The sequence below is a fragment of the Leucoraja erinacea genome, chromosome 9 (assembly GCF_028641065.1).
Source record: "Leucoraja erinacea ecotype New England chromosome 9, Leri_hhj_1, whole genome shotgun sequence".
Taxonomy (NCBI): domain Eukaryota; kingdom Metazoa; phylum Chordata; class Chondrichthyes; order Rajiformes; family Rajidae; genus Leucoraja; species Leucoraja erinaceus.
In genome coordinates this window covers 29,168-49,137 of record NC_073385.1, presented here as the reverse complement: position 1 = coordinate 49,137, position 19,970 = coordinate 29,168, and the positions used below count along the sequence as shown (strand labels likewise).

General features: G+C 43.4%; 1 protein-coding gene across 1 annotated transcript in view; it reads right to left on the bottom strand.

Moving 5' to 3' along the window:
- Nucleotides 1–1,652: 1,652 nt before the first annotated feature.
- The window catches only part of LOC129699951 (gastrula zinc finger protein XlCGF17.1-like), a 35,935-nt gene continuing 17,617 nt past the window's right edge, over nucleotides 1,653–19,970 (bottom strand). The window contains exons 2-3 of the transcript XR_008723967.1: nucleotides 5,236–5,404; nucleotides 1,653–2,167 (exon numbers count right to left, since the gene is read on the bottom strand). The gene's annotated coding sequence lies outside the window, so the exon portion shown is untranslated. The remainder of the gene's footprint in view (nucleotides 2,168–5,235; nucleotides 5,405–19,970) is intronic.

Genomic DNA, 19,970 nt, shown 5'->3' with positions numbered 1-19,970 from the left:
CTCGCGGGTGCCTGGTGGGAGACCGCTTTTCGGAGCTCCCGCAACTTCTCCAGCCCGTGTCGCGGGGTTGGAATGACCCGGAGCGGGGCTGTACATCGCTCGGGCGCAGCTTTAATGGCCGCGGGACATTCGAACGACTGCCGGGCGCTCCAACTTTGTGACTTTTGGGCCGGGAGCGGGCCCGTACATCACCCGGCGCGGCCTAAAATGGCCGTGGGACTTACCACCTCCCGCCTGGGGCTTCAACATCGGGAGAAAAATGGTGCAGGGGAGAGAAAAGACTTTGCCTTCCATCACAGTGAGGAGGAGATGTTTGTGTAAATTGAATTGTTTGTGTGTCTTGTAGGAATTGTCTCTGTTTGTATGGCTGTGGAAACTGAATTTTGTTTGAGCCTCGCTGAGATTCAAATGACGTAATAAATATTCATATTCATATTCATAGGTAGACAAAAATGCTGGAGAAACTCAGCAGGTGAGGCAGCATCTATGGAGCGAAGGAAATAGGCAATGTTTAGGGTCGAGACCCTCCTTCCATCATCCTGTTCACTTGTAGCATCTACTTTTGTCCTCTGAACGTGGTACAGATTGTGGATTTGCTATTGGAGAAACATTGTTGAGTTGGTGGTGTAACTCCGCAGGCCATGATGGAATAGGTGAATCTTTGGGTCCATGGATGAAGTGCTAATCAAGGGGATTATTTATTCTAGAAACATAGAAAAATAGGTGCATTTGGCCCTTCGAGCCAGCACCACCATTCAATATGATCATGGCTGATCATCTAAAACAAGGGTTCCCAACCTGGGGTAAATTTTGCCTACCCATGGTGTCGATTTGTTGATTGTGGATTTGTACATATTTGTTCTCATTGACTGATTGTGTTTGGTTCTGGTATACCGGAAAGACATTCTTGCCATAGATGGAGTATGCCATCGGTGACCGATTAGGAAAAGAGGAGATGCAACGAGACCTGGGTGTCATGGTACACCAGTCATTGAAAGTAGGCATGCAGGTGCAGCAGACAGTGAAGAAAGCGTATGTTAGCATTCATAGCAAAAGGATTTGAGTATAGGAGCAGGGAGGTTCTACTGCAGTTGTACAGGGTCTTGGTGAGACCACACCTGGAGTATTGTGTACAGTTTTGGTCTCCTAATCTGAGGAAATACATTCTTGCCACAGAGGGAGTGCAGAGACGGTTCACCAGACTGATTCCTGGGATGGCAGGACTTTCATATGAAGAAAGACTGGATAGACTCGGCTTGTACACGCTAGAATTTAGAAGATTGAAGGGGGATCTTATAGAAACTTACAAAATTCTTAAGGGGTTGGACAGGCTAAATGCAGGAAGATTGTTCCCGATGTTGGGGAAGTCCAGGACAAGGGGCCACACAGTTTAAGGATAAGGGGGAAGTCTTTTAGGACCGAGATGAGAAAATCATTTTTTACACAGAGAGTGGTGAATCTGTGGAATTCTCTGCCACAGAGGTAGTTGAGGCCAGTTCATTGGCTATATTTAAGAGGGAGTTAGATGTGGCCCTTGTGGCTAAAGGGATCAGGGGGTATGGAGAGAAGGTAGGTACAGGATACTGAGTTGGATGATCAGCCATGATCATATTGAATGGCGGTGCAGGCTTGACTCCTGCACTTATTTTCTATGTTTCTATGTAGTATCAATTGCACCACACTATATATTCAAGTCCTTGTGACTCATGGATAAAATGTTAGCAACCAAGTCAAGCTGAAATTTTAAAGACACTGCTATACTTACAATACAAATATATAGTCAACAATTTGACATCAGTTTTGTTTCAATGCAAGATTGATCAATAGTTTAAAATTAGGCCAGATACATAGTCATTTATGCTTAAAAATGTATCAGGTATTATGGTTTAAATTCATAAGACCCTTTAAAGCATTAAAGACTTACACAACTGCGTCAAGAATGATGCACCGTGGGAAACTAATGTGCTTGATTACATTTCCTGCGACGTACTCTTCTATGGCTTGAAAATTACTTACAAGAGTGACTGCCATCCACTCGATTGGTCAGGGAAGGCACAACATTTATTCTCTTCCAATCTAAAGAGGTTTCTTTACTTGAACAACTTTCAGACGAAACCCTCACAAAACTGGTTTGCTCTCTCAGTCGCCTTTCTTGTTCTTCTATTTCCTAAAGATGAAGAGAGTAAATCAACAATACAAAATATCCTCTTTCTAAAACCCCAAATGAAGTAACTCTTAAGCTCTTCAGAAAGTATGGCCTGCTTTGTGAAAGCAGGCAGATAGGAGACCACAACTAAACAGACTATTACCAAACATTACAATGCTTCCTTGTCTTTCATCTATGAACTGAAGTTAAATTAGTGCACTCAAGGGATACCCACATCACTATTGACATGCCAATTATCATCAGCTGGTAAAGATTCTGTTACACATCTTGTCAAATGGAAGTCAGCAATTCCACAGGCTCACTGAAGATGACATGCAACAAGATGTCATCAGGAAGGACTGGCCAATGTAGCTAACATTATTCAGCATGTTTCTGCAGCTAGTTTATGGGGGGAAAAGCGAATCAAAAAGGTGTACTCCAAATCATGGGTTTTAGGGCAAAAACAGAATACTAACAGAACACCACAAGTCAAGCAGCATCTATGGATCTGTCTTCACTAAGGAGGACACAAACAATCTTCCTGATATAGTAGTGGCCAGAGGATCTGGGGTGACGGAGGAACTGAAGGAAATCCACATTAGGCAGGAAATGGTGTTGGATAGACTGATGGGACTGAAGGCTGATAAATCCCCAGGGCCTGATGGTCTGCATCCCAGGAAGAAAGTGGCTCTAGAAATCGTGGATGCATTGGTGATAATTTTCCAATGTTCTATAGACTCAGGATTAGTTCCTATGGATTGGAGGGTAGCTAACGTTATCCCACTTTTTAAGAAAGGCGGGAGAGAGAAAACAGGGAATTATAGACCAGTTAGCCCGACATCGGTGGTGGGGAAGATGCTGGAGTCAATTATAAAAGATGAGATAGCCGAACATTTGGATAGCAGTAATAGGATCGGTCCAAGTCAGCATGGATTTACGAAGGGGAAATCATGCTTGACTAATCTTCTGGAATTATTTGAAGATGTAACTAGGAAAATGGACAAGGGAGAGCCAGTGGATATAGTGTACCTGGACTTTCAGAAAACATTGATAAGGTCCCATATAGGAGATTAGTGGGCAAAATTAGGGCACATGGTACAGTGGATAGAGTACTGACATGGATAGAAAATTGGTTGGCAGACAGGAAACAAAGAGTAAGGATTAACGGGTCCCTTTCAGAATGGCAGGCAGTGACTAGTGGGGTGCCGCAAGGCTCGGTGCTGGGACAGCAGCTATTTACAATATACATCAATGATTTGGATGAAGGGATTCAAAGTAACATTAGTAAATTTGCAGATGACACAAAGCTGGGTGACAGTGTGAACTGTGAGGAGGATGCTATGCGAATGCAGGGTGACTTGGACAGATTGGGGGAGTGGGCAGATGCATGGCAGATTGAAATGAAATGAAATGAAATGATTCAATTTATTGTCATTGTCAGTGTACAGTACAGAGACAACGAAATGCATTTTTAGCATCTCCCTTGAAAGGGAGACACAGGGCGTCGCGGTGTGCCCGCGCCTGCCGCCATTCCATTACAGGCAAAGGTGGGTGAAGTGTCTTGCCCAAAGACACAACGACAGTATGCACTCCAAGCGGGATTTGAACCGGCTACCTTCCGGTCACCAGCCGAACTCTTAGCCCATTGTGCTATCTGTCGCCCCTATTTTAAGTTTAATGCAGATAAATGTGAGGTTATCCACTTTGGTAGCAAAAATAGGAAGGCAGATTACTATCTAAATGGCATCAAGTTGGGTAAAGGGGAAGTACAACGGGATTTGGGGGTCCTAAATGTCCAGAGTTTTAGGCCATTTGGAAGAGTGGGCTGAAAGATGGCAGATGGAGTTTTATGCTGATAAGTGTGAGATGCTACATCTTGCAGGACAAATCAAAATAGGACGTACATGGTAAATGGTAGCAAATTGAGGAATGCAGTTGAACAGAGGGATCTAAGAATAACTGTGCACAGTTCTCTGAAGGTGGAATCTCATGTAAATAGGGTGGTAAAGAAAGATGTTGGTGTGTTGGCCTTTATAAATCAGAGCATTGAGTATAGAAGTTGGGATGTAATGTTAAAATTCTAACATTACATCCCAACTTCTATACGCAATTTGGAATGGAGGGGTATGGTCTGAGTGCAGGTAGATGGGACTAAGTGAGAGTAGGTGTTCGGCACGGACTAGAAGGGCCGAGATGGCCTGTTTCCGTGCTGTAATTGTTATATGGTTATATGGATATATGGAATGGCCTACTCCTCTACCTATTGAATCAGAATCAGAATCAGATTTGATTTGCCAAGTATGTTTTGCAACATACGAGGAATTTCACTGGCCAGGTCAGTCATACAATTAAAATTAACAGATCACTCAAAAACACATTTGAACGAACATCCACCACAGTGACTCCTACACATTCCTCATTGTGATGGAATGTGAAATAAAGTTAAAATCCTTCCCTTAGTTCTTCCTCGGTCGGGGGCCTCGAACCCCTGTTGACGGGATGGTCTTGAGTCCCGTAGCCGGCTGTGTTCGGGCCCTACGCGTCGAGGCGTTCAGCTCCCACACCGGGGGGATGTCAGCTCCCCCACGCCGGGCGATCAAACCTCGCGTCAGGGCTGGATGACCCTTCTGCAGCATTGGAGCTCCCGAATAGCCTCTCCCGAGACTGCGAGCCCTTGGTGGTAAGTCTGCAGGCCGCGGTGGGAGCGATCCCAGGCAAGGGATCCGCTCCGATGATAAGTCCACGCCCCGCGGTGGGGCTCACGACAGTCCGAGGCGGCTCCCAGCTCCAGCGATGGTAGGCCGCAGAGCCCGGAGAATGTGATCCAAAAATCGATCACATCTCTGGGAAGATAAGGGCTTGAGAAAAAGTTTCCCCCGATTCCCCTCCCCCTCCTCCCCCTACATAAAACAAACTTTAAACAGACGCTAAAAATAAAAAAAAGGTGAAAAAGCGAACGGGCTGCCGGCTGGGCTGGCCATGGTGATCTCTATTGTCTATTGTAATAAAAAGGAACAACAAATGTTTATTTTCGTTTGGAAAATGGATAGCTGACGTGTCTGAAGAAGGCTTCCGGCCTGATAACTTACCCATCCATTTTCCCCACAGTTGCTGCCTGACCATTGATATTCACCGCTTCCTGTTTATTGATGTATCGGGCTCACATTAAAGCAATGTCCTGATTTTGAAATTATCATCTGTGTATTCACTTCAGTTCTCTCTGTGTCCTCCACTCTTCTCTTGGCTAACAAGTCTAATCTGTGAATCACAAAGGAAAGGTTCATGGTTTTCTCATGGATAACACAATATTGTGGAAATTAGCAAGGCTGCTGGCAGGGACACTGAAGCTGTAATGACATTGTGCTCCGCCTCTCCATAGAAATAACCACTATGGTCACTTTCACCATGTCCAAGCACGTACTCTGGACATGTACTTTGGCCACAAACTTCTCCATGCTCCTGCCCCTCTGTATCCAAACTCTGGTCCACTCACACATTGACCAGTGATAATCACTGCTTCCAACAAAAGACATCAAATACCATCCAATAGAATTTGCTGGTCACCCACAGGAAAAGGCTCAGGAGGAATGCAGTCCAGTTACCAACCCTCTCAATGATACCCTAGCCTTGTGAGCATGCTGATCTGTAGATAGACTTGGTGGATAACACTGACTTGGTCTCCAATGGGCATACAGCCATCCATCTTTCTGCCCATTATATCTTCTGTTTAATTAAATGTTCACTCTTCTACTCTGGAGCCTCTGTGTGCTGAATGTTTTGTGTGTCTACATACAAAGTAAATACCAGAGTACATCCCTGTATTGCAGCAGCTCATCTAACAGAAATGGCACTTATGGAATTTGCAAACAGACAATTTGAGATACAGTATAAAAATTTGTTCTTGCAGAATACGTGAAGAGAAAATAAGTAAATAACACGATGCAAAGGAAACATTTTTAGCCAATGTTTGAGAGTTTGCATAATGGACAATCGCGAAACATAACCGCTCTAAATGGTGGTGTGTAGTATTTAAATAATTCATAAACAGCAGGGCTCTCTGAAATGTGAAATTTACTGCATTTTTTCCTTGAATGTACAAATAGATGAAGGCGCTATTTTTGTACAACTTCCCTGTTAATTTAGGAAAAGTTGATTAGTAGCTTCTAGAAATACATAATTATGCTTGAGTACAAGTTGTGAAAATGTGCAAACGGTTTCCTTTCCCTGATATTTTGCATTGCATTATATCCAGTGCTCACCAGCAAATCAATAAGCCCCGAGTTGTCGTTCAGTCGATGGGCAGTTCAGGATGATGGATTCCTAGAAGTTTGGAAATATAGTGAGAGGGTCAGTAAGCTGACCAAGTCTTCCTTCGTAATAGGTCATTCCTTCATTTATAATTGGGTCAAATCTCATTTAAAGCAGTTTTGATGTACGCAAAACTTTTCCTATCCATAAAAATTAGTATATCAATAAAGTGAGTAATGTGTAGGTTTCCACGCAGATATTACATGTTGTGCCTAATTTATTTAGCACTAAATTTCCTTTGAAGGTTATAAGGCTTACAATGAAATGCATGAAGCACAAGAGCTGGTGCTTTGGGGGAAGGGGGACAGAATCCTTGCTCCTGACTCTCGGACACTTGGGAAGAGCTTGGTGGATTTATCAACTCCTGCATCCACTTAGCCTTGGAAAACCAAGTGTGCCGGCTTTAAATTTAAATTAGTCCAAAACTGGAGTGAGATTCAATTTATAACTGGACCTCATTTCTCCACTGTGATAATTCCAAAATATCCAAATCTGCTGCGTTTTGAGCAGCTTGGTCATTTGATAGGTGTAGAATTAGGTCATTCGGTCCATCTAGTCCACCCCGCCATTCCATCATGGCTGATCTATCTCTCCCTCCTAACCCCATTCTCCTGCCTTCTCCCCGTAACCTCTGACACCTACACAATCACAAATCTATCTCGGCCTTATCACTTTTGTTTTTTCTTATCTTTTTCCATTCCACGTCGGGCTCTAAGGAATTACAAATGGTGATGTGTGCACCAATTTCTTGTGAAAATAGTTCCACCTTGAAATAATTACTTTTCAAGAATTTGCATGTTAATCCTGTTAACATTTCCTTTGTATAATGATGATTTTTTAAACTGCATTTTTTGCATGAATATTTTGTTGTTTAACCAAAATACTAAGATCCATAATTACAAATAGAATTACCATGTGGGTGCAGTTATGAATTGTTGAATTGTTTTCTGGGGATAAGCAAGCTAGTTCTGTGAACCTTTCCTCACATCAGGTATTGCATTGCTAATATAGATTCTGCAGAATCTTGTTAACTAATATCCAATCATAATGAAAATGTATTTTAGAAAAGTAAAATTGTGCTTTATTATTTTTTCCACATTCGGAAAGAAACCAATGTATGCATTCTAATTGTAATTGAGAGAGACGAGTAGAAAGATGTTCCCAGTTTTGAACATTTACAGAGAATTGAGTTGTGCTCTCTTCAGGGTAGGCTTTTAAAATTGAAGCTCTTTATCAGAACATGTTGCACTTTCCCTGTATATTTTGATATTGATCTTGTGGGATTAGTGAAGAACTTTTTGTGTTGAAAGCTTAGAAATTAGGAATATTTGTGGAAAGGCTGAAATAGGGATGGTTGTGGATGGAGTGTAGGCGGGAGAAAGATTGGAACTATTAGTGAGAGAATGTAACTGTCACTCAACCTGTGAATCAATCCTACATCAGACTACACATGCTTTACTAACACGACCGTTCCAAGCATCTGCATTAGGTCTGTCTCAGTACGGGGCACAAGCAGGGTGATCAAATTGTCTGTGTGTTCCTAGTGTATCCTCCCCCTCGCTCTCACAGTTTGTTCATTTTCTGTCTCTCTTACTGCCTCCATTAGTCTATTGATCAGGTGACTTGCAAAACACACCCTCCCTCAGCACCTGTAGCCTCACCATTAGTCCTGTCCATCGCCCCCTCCCCAACCAGCACCATCTCTCCAGCCAGCTCTTTAGTCCCCTGCTCTGCAACTTTTAATTCACTTATTTTCTCTCTCCTGTAGATCAGTAATCAACATCTGTAAAAATATTATTTTATCTTTTGCTAGATTATTGCAATTATTTTTGATTGATTAAATAGTTGCAGAGTTCTTGATTACAAAGCACATCAAAGATTTAGGGGAGAAGGCAGGGGGGATGGATCAGCCATGATTGAATGGTGGAGGAGATGTGGTAGACCGAATGATCTAATACTCCTATAACCATATAACATATAACAATTACAGCCTGCGACATAGGACCTTGTCATAGGCCATGCTGAAGTCCGCATACACAATGTCTACTGCTCTGTCTTCATATAACCATATAACCACATAACAATTACAGCACGGAAACAGGCCATCTCGGCCCTACAAGTCCGTGCCGAACAACTTTTTTTCCCCTTAGTCCCACCTGCATGCACTCATACCATAACCCTCCATTCCCTTCTCAGCCATATGCCTGACCAATTTATTTTTAAATGATACCAATGAACCTGCCTCCACCACTTCCACTGGAAGCTCATTCCACCCCGCTACCACTCTCTGAGTAAAGAAGTTCCCCCTCATGTTACCCCTAAACTTCTGTCCCTTAATTCTGAAGTCATGTCCTCTTGTTTGAATCCTCCCTATTCTCAAAGGGAAAAGCTTGTCCACATCAACTCTGTCTATCCCTCTCATCATTTTAAAGACCTCTATCAAGTCCCCCCTCAACCTTCTGCGCTCCAGAGAATAAAGACCTAACTTATTCAACCTATCTCTGTAACTTAGTTGTTGAAACCCAGGCAACATTCTAGTAAATCTCATCTGTACTCTCTCTATTTTGTTGACATCCTGCCTATCATTGGGCGACCAAAATTGTACACCATACTCCAGATTTGGTCTCACCAATGCCTTGTACAATTTTAACATTACATCCCAGCTTCTATACTCAATGCTCTGATTTATAAAGGCTAGCATACCAAAAGCTTTCTTTACCACCCTATCTATATGAGATTCCACCTTCTAGGAACTATGCACGGTTATACCCAGATCCCTCTGTTCAACTGTATTCTTCAATTCCCTACCATTTACCATGTACGTCCTATTTTGATTTGTCCTGCCAAGGTGTAGCACCTCACATTTATCAGCATTGAACTCCATCTGCCATCTTTCAGCCATTTTTCCAAATGGCCTAAATCACTCTGTAAACTTTGGAAATCCTCTTCATTATCCACAACACCCCCTATCTTGGTATCATCTGCATACTTACTAATCCAATTTACCACCCCTTCATCCAGATCATTGATGTACATGACAAACAACAAAGGACCCAACACAGATCCCTGAGGCACCCCACTAGTCACCTGCCTCCAACCCGATAAACAGCCATCCACCATTACCCTCTGGCTTCTCCCATTCAGCCACTGTTGAATCCATCTTGCTATTCCTGCATTTATACCCAACAGTTGAACATTCTTAACCAACCTTCCATGAGGAACCTTGTCAAAGGCCTTACTAAAGTCCATATAGACAACATCCACTGCTTTACCCTCGTCAATTTCCCTAGTAACCTCTTCAAAAAATTCAAGAAGATTAGTCAAACATGACCTTCCAGGCACAAATCCATGTTGACTGTTCCTAATCAGACCCTGTTTATCTAGATGGTTATATATATTATCTCTAAGTATCTTTTCCATTAATTTGCCCACCACTGAAGTCAAACTAACAGGTCTATAATTGCATGGTTTACTCTTAGAACCCTTTCTAAACAATGGAACAACATGCGCAGTACGCCAATCCTCGGGGACTATTCCCGTTTCTAATGACATTTGAAATATTTCTGTCATAGCCCCGGCTATTTCTACACTAACTTCCCTCAATGTCCTAGGGAATATCCTGTCAGGACCTGGGGACTTATCCACTTTTATATTTTTCAAAAGTGTCAGTACTTCTTTTACTTTGAACCTCATAGTATCCATAGCTACTCTACTAGTTTCCCTTATCTCACATAATTCAATATCCTTCTCCTTGGTGAATACCGAAGAAAAAAAATTATTCAATATCTCCCCCATCTCTTTTGGCTCTGCAGATAACTGTCCACTCTGTCTCTCCAATGGACCAATTTTATCCCTCGTTATCCTTTTGCTATTAATGTAGCTGTAGAAACCCTTTGGATTTACTTTCACCTTACTTGCCAAAGCAACCTCATATCTTCTTTTAGCTTTTCTAATTTCTTTCTTAAGATTCTTTTTACATTCCTTATACTCCTCAAGCACCTCATTTACTTCATGCTGCCTATAATTATTGTAGATCTCCCTCTTTTTCCGAACAAGATGTCCAATTTCCCTTGAAAACCAGGGCTCTTTCCAATTTTTACTGTTTCCTTTCAACCGAACAGGAACATAAAGATTCTGTACTCTTAAAATTTCCCCTTTAAATGTCCTCCATTTCTCTTCTACATCTTTCCCATAAAACAAAATGTCCCTTTAAATCATCTTGCATCGCATCAAAGTTAGCCTTTCTCCAATCAAAAATCTCAACCCTAGGTCCAGTTCTGACCCTCTCCATAATTATATTGAAACTAATGGTATTGTGATCACTGGACCCGAAGTGCTCCCCAACGCATACCTCCGCCACCTGTCCCGTCTCATTTCCTAACAGGGGGTCCAGCACTGCCCCTCCTCTAGTAGGTACCTCTATGTATTGCTGCAAAAAACTATCCTGCACACATTTTACAAACTCCAACCCATCCAGCCCATTTACAGAATGTGTTTCCCAGTCTATCGGTGGAAAGTTGAAATCTCCCACAATCACTACCTTGTGCTTACTACTAATATCTGCGATCTCCTTACATATTTGCTCTTCCAATTCTCGTTCCCCGTTTGGCGGTCTATAATACACCCCTATAAGTGTTGCTACACCTTTCCCACTTCTCAATTCCACCCAAATAGCCTCCCTAGATGAGCCCTCCAATCTATCCTGCCAAAGCACTGCTGTAATATCTTCCCTGACTAGCAATGCAACACCTCCACCTCTTGCCCCTCCAATTCTATCACACCTGAAGCAACGAAATCCTGGAATATTTAGTTTCCAATCACAGCCCTCCTGCAACCACGTTTCACTGATCGCCACAACATCATACTTCCAGGTGTCTATCCAGACTCTAAGCTCATCCACTTTTCTTACAATGCTCCTAGCATTAAAATATGCACATTTAAGAAACCCCCCGTCTCTTATTCTCTGTTTATTTCCTTTTTTTTCTTTCTCCTCTTGTGTCCGAGTGCTTCCCTTTTCTGCTTCCTGCCTCCCATTCTGTCTACTAGCTTTCGCTATTTGAGTCCCTCGCCCCAACCATTCTAGTTTATGACTTAAGAAGTTTAGAATTACAACAAAACAACTTATGGATTATCTGACACAAAGACATTTTATTCTGATGCATTGGTGGTTTTACATTACGAAGATTACGGAGAGTCGGATTGTCAAGGAAGACTCTCTCTAACTTCTACAGGTGCACAGTCGAGAGCATACTGACCGGTTGCATCGTGGCTTGGTTCGGCAATTTGAGCGCCCTGGAGAGGAAAAGACTACATAAAGTAGTAAACACTGCCCAGTCCATCATCGGCTCTGACCTTCCTTCCATCGAGGGGATTTATCGCAGTCGCTGCCTCAAAAAGGCTGGCAGTATCATCAAAGACCCACACCATCCTGGCCACACACTCATCTCCCTGCTACCTTCAGGTAGAAGGTACAGGAGCCTGAAGACTGTAACAACCAGGTTCAGGAATAGCTACTTCCCCACAGCCCATCAGGCTATTAAACCTGGCTCGGACAAAACTCTGATTATTAATAACCACTTTCTGTTATTTGCACTTTACCAGTTTATTTATTCATGTGTGTATATATTTATATCATGGTATATGGACACATTTATCTGTTTTGTAGTAAATGCCTACTATGTTCTGTGTGCTGAAGCAAAGCAAGAATTTCATTGTCCTATACAGGGACACATGACGATAAACTCTCTTGAACTTGAACATTTTAATGCTCTTGTTAGTTATATGTAAACAATCTCTCTTGTAGCCTTTAATTCTGCCATCTGCTGGTTGTCACTCATTATTGCAGAATCCAGCTGGTCTTAATCATTCAGAGACTTATTGTTTCTCTGTAGTTTAACTTCAAAAATGCAGGATTTGGCTTGTTAATTCAAAATGGTTTTTGTGATTATTATTTTAAAAAGGAGTACCTCAAACTGAAAAAAGCATGCACTCCAAGGATTTCAAAGTGCATCTGTTAATAGTTAATTGCTCTTGTTGTTATATATTTGTGTGAAAAGGGACTGCAGGAAATATCTCAAATATTGAGTTTTCTCTCCTGTCTGTAAACTAAATATAGAATCTTTCTTTGGTTTTACAATGCAGTTATTACTAGAAGAATTGACCTGTGAAATGCATTGCTGCTTTTAAGTATTAACTTTCAGCCAAACTTCAGCAAAATGTTCTATGTAACTTACTAACTTTACCTATAATTATCAAAGCATGCATTTGAGAAAATCTTGTCATTGTTTTGTATTGGATTCCCCCCTTGATAACTGAAAGGCCTTGAGATGCCATTTCCAGTCAATGCCAATTAGTTTTACTTGGTTATATAAATAACCTCTTATTTATGTTTAAATCCAATAAGCCAATAATTTTATTTTTGTAACGTTTCAATTAAGTATTTATGTTGTGCCCGTTGCAAAATGAAGTTTGAATATTATTTACATTATTATTGAATTATTATTACTTTGCAATAAAATACTGAGATATTTGAATCTTCTTTGGTCTTCAGCTGATTTAATTAGTTTCTATATCACCATTCACAGGTGTTCACGGGTAACATTTACAGAAACAAAACCTCAGACAAGCTTCCAACTTTTGCAAGCACATGTTTGAATATAGAATTGATGGTTTTATGATAATATCATTTTGGCAGTTAATTGTTAGACTTGAATTTGATGGCAGTAAAAATAAGCTACATTTTAACGGAATACTATACAGAAAAGAGAATCTTGTATTTGGTCTGTCCTTGTTGTCAGTGGTTGGAAAATTGGTAGCAGACCCATGCCTGTGTCAAGATGCCCCAACGAGTGAGGGATTCTCATTCTGTAAACCCAGCATTGAGTCTTTCTGGAGAATACATATGGAATGTACGACTGGATGATGTTCTTTGTGAATCTTCAGCCCATGGCTTTTACTGACACAAGCATTTCCATTTGACGGGTATCAAATGGATGGCTGTTATGAAGCAAGATGACAAATCTCATTCCAAAAATCTTGCAGATTGGGTGTGGGCTGCATACACACCCCCCACACACACACACCTTGCACACCCCACGCGCACACATCCCGCACACACCCCATGCACACACACCTTGCACACCCCACGCGCACACATCCTGCACACACTCCACACACACACATGCCCTGACGGCATCCCCGGGCGCGTCCTCAGGGCCTGTGCTGCGCAGCTGACAGGCATCTGGACTGACATCTTCAACCTGTCACTTGCCCAAGCAGTTGTCCCCACTTGCCTTAAAACCACCTCCATCGTGCCAGTGCCAAAACACTCCACTGCGGCAAGCCTCAACGACTTCCGCCCAGTTGCACTTACCCCTATCATCACCAAATGCTTCGAGAGGCTGGTCCTGGCACACCTCAAAGGCTGCCTACCCCTCACATTGGATCCCTATCAGTTTGCCTACCGCAAGAACAGGAGTACGGAGGATGCCATCTCAACGGCACTTCACTCCGCCCTCTCCCACCTCGACAACAGAGACACTTACATAAGAATGCTGTTCATCGATTACAGCTCAGCATTCAACACCATTATACGATCAAAACTGATCACTAAACTCGGTAACCTGGGCATCGACCCCTCCCTCTGCAACTGGATACTGGACTTTCTAACCAACAGACCCCAGTCTGTTAGGTTAGACAAGCACACCTCTTCAACCCTCACCCTGAACACCGGCGTTCCACAGGGCTGTGTGCTGAGCCCCCTCCTCTACTCCCTCTTCACCTATGACTGCACACCTGTACATGGTACTAACACCATCATCAAGTATGCAGATGATACAAAGGTGATTGGCCTCATCAGCAACAACGATGAGTCGGCCTATAGGGAGGAGGTCCAGCGCTTAGCAGCATGGTGCACTGACAACAACCTGGCCCTTAACTCCAAGAAGACCAAATAGCTCATTGTAGACTTCAGGAAGTCCAGGGGCGGCACGCACACCCCCATCCATATTAACGAGACGGAGGTGGAACGTGTTTCCAGCTTCAGGTTCCTGGGGGTCAACATCTCCGATGACCTCTCTTGGACCCACAATACCTCTACTCTGATCAAGAAGGCTCACCAGCGTCTCTTCTTCCTGAGGAGACTAAAGAAGGTCCATCTGTCTCCCCAGATTCTGGTGAACTTCTACCGCTGCACCATCGAGAGCATCCTTACCAACTGTATCACAGTATGCAGGGCTCGAAATTAACGGTTGCCCGGGTGCCATTGACCACTCAAAGCGCCACCAGGCAACCTAAACACCGAGTCATTTTGTCCGGCTTGGCAACCAGATACTTGTTTGTACCGAAGACAGACACAAAAAAACTGGTGGAACTCTGCGGGTCAGGCAGCATCTCAGGAGAAAAGGAAGTGACATTTTGTGTCGGCGGTATTGCGTGGGATACTAGGTGCGGGGTGACGAAGGGTCGCAGCGAATGACGGGCCCCAACAGCGGCTCCATCTCCTCCTCCTTCCACACCCCACCCGCCCTGATAAGGACCGCTGCTTGCAAACCCGCTAACTGCACTTGAAAAACCTTCCCGCACGCCGAGACCGGGAGGATGGAGGGAGGGGGAGGCCTCGGCGGGCGGAAGGGTTTTTTTAAAGCGCCGCTAGCGGGTTTACAAGCAGGAGGAGGAGCAGGAGATGGAGCCGCTGTCGCAGCCGCTGCTGCTGCTGTACGGGACCAGTCATTCTCTCCGACACTTCTGAAGCAGCTGCACCATAGATCCTATAGCAATGGGATCTTTGAGCTGCACCGCTCGGCCCCGCACCTTGCTGTTGGCTGGCGGAGGAGGGAGGCGGTGGCGAGGAGTTCCCAATGGCCAAGGCGATGTTGTCCAAGGAGCGCTGACCCTCCTTCTTCCCCACCTCGCCCCCCTCACTCTCTGTACGCCCTCCACCCCCCCCCCCTATCCTGGGACCCCTCCTCTTCATCCCGCACTGATCCCCATTCCCGCCTCTATTCAGTCCTCACTGACATCCCCTGTGCTCCCCTCCCTATCTCCCTCCCCAATCTATTCAGCCTGCGCTGATCACCCAATCAACCTAGCATTAATTCTCCTGCCACCCCCCCCCCCCCCCCCCCATCCACTCTACGCTGGTTCCCCCAATTCACCCTGTACTTACCCCTTTCCCATCCATCCTGCACTTCTCCTCCATCCATCCTGTACTAATCCACGCATTCATCCCGTACTGACCTACCCTCCATTTACCCTGCACCTTCCCCTCATTCATCCTGTAGTGATTTCCCATTCATCCTGCACAGACCCTGCGATCCACACTGTATTAACTCCCCCCCCCTCCATCCATCCTGTACTGATCCTCCCATTCAAGAAAAATAGGGGGAACAGTTTAGTCTGAAGAAGGGTCTCGACCCGAAACGTTGCCTATTTCCTTCGATCCATAGATGCTGCCTCACCCGCTGAGTTTCTACAGCACTTTTGTCTACCCCCATCCATCCCGTACTGAACCCCCATTCAACATCACTGACATCCCCATGCTCTCCCCTCACAATTTTACTTACTCGAACCAACACGTACTTAAGAATCTTAAGAAACAAATTAGAAAAGCTAAAAGAAGATATGAGGTTGCTTTGGCAAGTAAGGTAAAAGTAAATCCGAAGGGTTTCTACCGCTATATTAATAGCAAAAGGATAACGAGGGATAAAATTGGTCCATTAGAGAGTCAGAGTGGACAACTATCTGCAGAGCCAAAAGAGATGGGGGAGATATTGAACAGTTTCTTTTCTTCGGTATTCACCAAGGAGAAGGATATTGAATTATGTGAGGTAAGGGAAACAAGTAGAGTAGCTATGGAAACTATGAGGATCAAAGAAGAGGAAGTACTGACACTTTTGAGAAATATAAAAGTGGATAAGTCTCCAGGTCCGGACAGGATATTCCCTAGGACATTGAGGGAAGTTAGTGTAGAAATAGCAGGGGCTATGGCAGAAATATTTCAAATGTCATTAGAAACGGGAATAGTGCCGGAGGATTGGCGTACTGCGCATGTTGTTCCATTGTTTAAAAAGGGGTCTAAGAGTAAACCTAGCAATTATAGACCTGTTAGTTTGACGTCAGTGGTGGGCAAATTAATGGAAAGAATACTTAGAGATAATATATATAAGCATCTGGATAAACAGGGTCTGATTAGGAACAGTCAACATGGATTTGTGCCTGGAAGGTCTTGTTTAACTAATCTTCTTGAATTTTTTGAAGATGTTACACGGGAAATTGATGAGGGTAACGCAGTGGATGTTGTGTATATGGACTTCAGTAAGGCCTTTGACAAGGTTCCTCATGGAAGGTTGGTTAAGAAGGTTCAATGGTTGGGTATTAATGGTGGAGTAGCAAGATGGATTCAACAGTGGCTGAATGGGAGATGCCAGAGAGTAATGGTGGATGGTTGTTTGTCAGGTTGGAGGCCAGTGACGAGTGGGGTGCTACAGGAATCTGTGTTGGGTCCACTGTTGTTTGTCATGTACATCAATGATCTGGATGATGGTGTGGTAAATTGGATTAGTAAGTATACAGATGATACTAAGATAGGTGGGGTTGCGGGTAATGAATTAGAGTTTCAAAGTCTACAGAGAGATTTATGCCAGTTGGAAGAGTGGGCTGAAAGATGGCAGATGGAGTTTAATGCTGATAAGTGTGAGGTGCTACATCTTGGCAGGACAAATCAAAATAGGACGTACATGGTAAATGGTAGGGAATTGAAGAATGTAGGTGAACAGAGGGATCTGGGAATAACTGTGCACGGTTCCCTGAAAGTGGAATCTCATGTAGATAGGGTGGTAAAGAAAGCTTTTGGTGTGCTGGCCTTTATAAATCAGAGCATTGAGTATAGAAGTTGGGATGTAATGTTAAAATTGTACAAGGCATTGGTGAGGCCAATTCTGGAGTATGGTGTACAGTTTTGGTCGCCTAATTATAGGAAGGATGTCAACAAAATAGAGAGAGTACAGAGGAGATTTACTAGAATGTTGCCTGGGTTTCAGCAACTAAGTTACAGAGAAAGGTTGAACAAGTTAGGGCTTTATTCTTTGGAGCGCAGAAGGTTAAGGGGGGACTTGATAGAGGTTTTTAAAAATGATGAGAGGGATAGACAGAGTTGACGTGGAAAAGCTTTTCCCACTGAGCGTAGGGAAGATTCAAACAAGGGGACATGACATGAGAATTAAGGGACTGAAGTTTAGGGGTAACATGAGGGGGAACGTCTTTACTCAGAGAGTGGTAGCTGTGTGGAATGAGCTTCCAGTGAAGGTGGTGGAGGCAGGTTCGTTTTTATCATTTAAAAATAAATTGGACAGTTATATGGATGGGAAGGGAATGGAGGGTTATGGTCTGAGCGCAGGTATATGGGACTAGGGGAGATTATGTGTTCGGCACGGACTAGAAGGGTCGAGATGGCATGTTTCCGTGCTGTAATTGTTATTTGGTTATATGGTACTAATTCACCTGCCTCAATCCATCCATTCTGCACCAACTGCCTTCTAACCCCCCCCCCCCCCCCCCCCCCCCCCCCCGCCATCTATTTACCCCGCACTGATTCACACACAGCCCCTTCCCTGACCCTACTGTCCTGGATATGTCTTCAGAGCGAACATTGACTATGTTTGATAACGGAATGCAATCAAATGTGTTTTAATTCCCAATGTTAATATTTGTTTTAATCTATAAATATGGTTTAATTAAATTGTGAACACGTGAAACATTAAAACCGCAGTGTTCGATTATCACTGCTACCGTTGACACGTTATTACAGAATTCATTTTAACGGCAAATCAATGCTCTTAATATGGAGTATCAGTACTGTAGTTATTTAATGAGCAACATTCACAACTATACATACACATATACAGTGGCTTGCAAAAGTATTCATACCCCTTGAACTTTTCCACATTTTGTCACGTTACAACCACAAACGTAAATGTATTTTATTGGGATTTTATGTGATAGACCAACACAAAGTTGCGCATAATTGTGAAGTGGAAGGAAAATGACACATGGTTTTCAAATGTTTTTACAAATAAAAAACTGAATAGTGTGGTGTGCAAAAGTATTCAACCCCCTTTACTCTGATACCCCAAAATAAAATCCAGTGCAACCAATTGCCTTCAGAAGTCACATAATTAGTAAATAGAGTCCACTTGTATGTAATCTAATCTCAGTATAAATACAGCTGTTCTGTGAAGGCCTCAGAGGTTTGTTAGAGAACATCAGTGAACAAACAGCATCATGAAGCCCAAATAACACACCAGACAGGTCAGGGATAAAGTTGTGGAGAAGTTTAAAGCAGGGTTAGGTTATAAAAAAAATCCCAAGCTTTTAACATCTCACGGAGCACTGTTCAATCCATCATCCGAAAATGGAAAGAGTATGGCACAACTGCAAACCTACCAAGACATGGCCGTCCACCTAAACTGACAGGCCGGGCAAGGAGAGCATTGATCAGAGATGCAGCCAAGAGGCCCATGGTAACTCTGGAGGAGCTGCAGAGATCCATAGATCAGGTGGGAGAATCTGTCCACAGGACAGCTATTAGTCTTGCACGCCACAAATCGGACCTTTATGGAAGAGTGGCAAGAAGAAAGCCATTGTTGAAAAGAAGCCATAAGAAGTCCCGTTTGCAGTTTGCCACAAGCCATGTGGGGGACACAGCAAACATGTGGAGGAAAGTGCTCTGGTCAGATGAGACCAAAATTGAAGTTTTTGGCCTAAATGCAAAACGCTATGTGTGGCGGAAAACTAACTGCACATCACCCTGAACACACCATCCCCACTGTGAAACATGGTGGTGGCAGCATCATGCTGTGGGGATGCTTTTCTTCAGCAGGGACAGGGAAGCTGGTCAGAGTTGATGGGAAGATGGATGGAGCCAAATACAGGGCAATCTTGGAAGAAAACCTGTTAAGAGTCTGCAAAAGACTTGAGACTGGGGCGGAGGTTCACCTTCCAGCAGGACAACGACCCTAAACATACAGCCAGAGCTACAATGGAATGGTTTAGATCAAAGCATATTCATGTGTTAGAATGGCCCAGTCAAAGTCCAGACCTAAATCCAATTGAGAATCTCTGGCAAGACTTGAAAATAGAAATTGCATTAATTGCAATGTGTGAAAAGAGTTGAGTTACTGTCTTATAATGTTGCTGCATGTCATTGTGGGATATATCATGTCTTGATTGGTGAATGTTTAGTTTGTGACTTTATTTGAAGCAGAATTAATATGTGAATGCTTCTTTGAGTATAATTCCGACTGGTAACTACGCACTTTGTCCGCGCACATTATCGCACGTGTCATGCAAACCATATTAAATGACCACCTAAACTGTCATTTGGCAACCTAAAAAGCTGCCGAGGTTGCCCGGCTGGCAACAGGGCAAAAAAGTCAAGCGATAGCCCTGTTATGATATGGCAACTGTTCTGTCTCCGACCGGAAAGCACTGCAGAGGGTGGTGAAAATTGCCCAACGCA